Below are 3,732 nucleotides of genomic sequence, written 5' to 3'. Positions count from 1 at the left end.
AGCAAGAACTTCCAGATTCTTCTGGCTCAGATGGCCAAAACGCCGATGCCATAGCTCGTCGCAACGCTTAATTCCACCACACATGTACAAAGAATACCCTTGCGCCGATTTCTGATAAAACTCCAACTCATAGAGTAGATTCTTCCGTTTACCAAAAGCAACCACTTCTGAACCGCGCACTATTTTCACTGTACCATTTTCGAAAATAACTACCATTCCAGCACTTTCTACTTTACGTACTGAGAACAGATTGCATCTCGCCTCAGGAACGTACAGAACGTTTAATACTCTACACTCAATGCTCACTTCCCCAACAAAAGAGCTTACGATCACCGTACCGTAAAATTTAGCAGAAATGCTTTCCCCATTTTTCACTACAGCTATATCCATGGGCTTTTCAAGTGGCTTAAGCTCAACAAAAAGATTGCGGTCATTGACGATGTGCTCCGACGCACCTGAGTCAACGTACCAAACCACTCTAGATGACCTATTTGTGAGCGCACCAAAACAAACACCACCACCACTGCCTTCGGACATATGAGCCGTCGATTTCACACTGGAGTCTCTATTTTCTTTTGCTCTCCTTTCTGGACACTCCGAGGCTCTATGCCCTAATCCTTGGCATGAATAGCATCGTATTTTCTTCTTTGCACCAGTATAAGGCCTCACACTACCACCAAAAGCAGCTGAACTCGAATCTGTCGATGCTGAACCACTACTATCAACACTTTTTCTTTTTATTTCTTCGTCGAGCAATCGACATTTTGCGAATTCCATTGTAAGCGTTTCAGGTGGCAACGTTTCCAAAGTAGTTACCACGGTTGAAAAAGACGGATGTGTATCAAGACTTAACAGCATTCCACAAACAACATCCACATTGTCCATAACAGCACCAACACCTCGCAACTGTCGAACAAGCGACTCATAACGCAAGAAATGCTGTTGCAAATCACCACCAGAATATCCCGAATAGCAAAGACCGTGGTATTTAATATAACCGAACAATGATTTTCAATATAACAATAAACTTCATCGTTATTTCTCAATATTTATCAACTGCTTTTAATTTTGAAATCACCATTATTTTTGAAGTCACCGTGAAGTTTATCGTTGATTTATAATCTTTCATAGTTGTCGAAAACACCAGAAGCACAATGTCACAATAATTTTCTTGTGATTTTTATCGTTACTATGTACTTTATGGTAAAATCAAAATCCAAACCAAAACGAACATTGGTAAACTTTTGTCTTTTCTACCTATTCTCAATTTATCGTGTAGAGATTTTGTTTTCGCAATGCGCGCCATTTCTGCAAAACAATTTTTCGGTGAATTCTTTATGCAGTCGAGAGGACCCTTAAATATCTGGGATGGTGAGTATCATTCAAAGTGATTATGTTTTTTCGAAACATTATTTTGCACATATGTAAATTAAATTTATTTTTCTAGGTGCTCTTCCACGGTTCCGGCAATTATCCTGAGATTACCCCCCGATCGGCGGTAGCGGCAGTGGGAAACAAGCTGCCGTCGGAAAGGTGCTTCAATATTCGAGGAGGGCTGGACTGGAAGATTTGTCCCAACTAGCGGTTGATATCGGGGACTCCGACAAGACCAGGAGCATCTGCTGTAAGTATTATTTTTCAAGTTTTTCTCATTGGAGCAAGCAAAAATGCTGCATAATTACTTAGATCCGTGCGAATTTTGCGTTATTTCGCTCGAATTCCATTTTTCTAACAGTTTCAATTTCCCCGTTTTATCCTATTCGTTTCCTATTTTCTTAGGGCACCTGCAACGGTTCAGGCGTAAATATTGGTTTTAAGTATACCAGTTTTAGCAAAATTTGAAATTTTAGAATCGGCTAAAACACCCACTCCCCACCGGTGTAGGAGCAAATTTAAATCGGAAACACTTTCATTGCAGACACTCAATAATTGAGAAGAAAAAACCCATTTTATTAGAAAAATTGCATAAGTTTTGAGTTTCACGGTTAATTGTCTTAAAATTAACTCTACGAATATTCTGCTAGTTTCATATTTCGTAAGATTATTTTATTTAGCTCTTGTTATCGAGATACCTTTTGAAAATAGGTGAAAAATCATTATACAAAATTTTCACTTGTTTGGGAAAGCTATAAAACATTGTCGATATTTTGAAAATAAAGATCAACTGAATGATTAACTTTCCCGAAGACCGCTAGACATTTTGACTACTTAAAAAAAGTATGAAAATTTTCTTTTCGTATATTTTTTTTCAAATTTTAGAACGCTGGCTGGATTCACTAATTCGTCGAGCCCAAATGAAAAGCTTTTTAATTTAATTATATTAAATCGAGAATAATGTGACATCTTTTATTTTTACTTGATATGGTTTTTATTAACATCTATTCTCAATTTATGTTACGTATAGGCTGGTTTAAGCGAAAAAAAAATTCGAATAATATCTCAAAAAGAAACTATTATCACACCCAATGTTACTCAAACATGTGTGAAAGAAATCATTGTTGGCTAAAATTTTCTCACCGTGAACTAAATCGGTCTGTCGTATATTTTGAAATCCTGTTCCAAATTTGCATGAATTTGGAACAAAGGCGTATAACTGTTGGGAATTTTGAAATCGATAACTGTGCTAAAACAGCAATATACGCCACCGGTGCCAGCCGAAATGTTTTAGCGTGGTCGAAAACCGTGTTTTGCATCTACCGTTGGGACAGCCCTTAGGTCTGGCGGATTTGGTATATGACGAGCGGTTTCCGATCCACCGTGTCGTCAATGAATATGGTCATCACGCACCAATGAGGTACACCACATTGATCACGCACCACTCGCAGCAGGTCGGTAGGAGCTGCTCTCGAGAAACCATCAGCTTCATCGAGGGCGCCGTCATGAGCGAGCTTAAGCCTCGGGAATTGGCAAATCTGAAAATCCGGGCTACAGCAGGTAGCCCGGATTCCAATAGTGGTTTTCTAAAATTGTGAAAAACAGTGTAAAAGTGAAAATTTGTGGAAAGAAAAACTTATGTGACAATAATAGTGTTTTAAAACATTAATAAAATGTGTTCTTTTGAATAGTTTTCTTCCTTTTTTGTTCAAGTGACTCGCAATAAAAATTAATCAGTTTGTTAAAGTTGTTCCTTGTTTTAGGGAATATTATTCTTCAATCATCGTACTTTGTGATAAACGCATGACAAGTTTATTAAAAGCACGACTAAAGATGAATAAAATTCCTTAAAACAAGAAGTAACTTTAACAAACTGATTAATTTTGATTAAATTTATTTGACTAATGAAATTAATATCATGCAAATATCGTGATTTTCATCTTTGTAGATACGATGAAAATACCATCAAAAACAGTAAATTTCAAGTTTCCCATTAGAAAAACTGGAAGCTGTAATAACCATGAACTAAATAGTTTTGTGTTTTCTAATGTATGGAAAAAAGTTGATTTTTTCATGGTTAAGTTGCTTAACAACCCCCTTTTTTCATGGTAATTTTTGCCAAAACAATGAATTTTATTGTCAAAAACGTTGAAGTTCACAGTGCATTCAAGGTTTCACAACCATGATATATTTAGTGTCGACCATATAATACATGGTAGAGTGAAAATGAAATTCATGGTTTTTTCACCTTACTTTTCTATTCGGGATGTTAACTCCTTTAATTGCCGGCTTAAGTGCATTCTTTTCGCAACACTTTTCCTATCATACACAGCAGCAAGAGAATCCCAAATTGCCTTT

At 36.8% G+C, this 3,732-nt stretch overlaps 1 long non-coding RNA gene across 1 annotated transcript; it reads left to right on the top strand.

The window, feature by feature from the left end:
* Nucleotides 1–1,275: 1,275 nt before the first annotated feature.
* Nucleotides 1,276–3,146, top strand: LOC129748517 (uncharacterized). Its single transcript, XR_008737747.1, has 3 exons — nt 1,276–1,371; nt 1,448–1,624; nt 1,780–3,146. It is a non-coding gene; the product is annotated as an uncharacterized LOC129748517 (long non-coding RNA).
* Nucleotides 3,147–3,732: the final 586 nt, after the last annotated feature.

Source organism: Uranotaenia lowii, chromosome 2, assembly GCF_029784155.1.
Source record: "Uranotaenia lowii strain MFRU-FL chromosome 2, ASM2978415v1, whole genome shotgun sequence".
In the NCBI taxonomy this organism is placed as follows: Eukaryota; Metazoa; Arthropoda; class Insecta; order Diptera; family Culicidae; genus Uranotaenia; species Uranotaenia lowii.
This window is presented reverse-complemented; position numbering and strand designations above follow the sequence as displayed.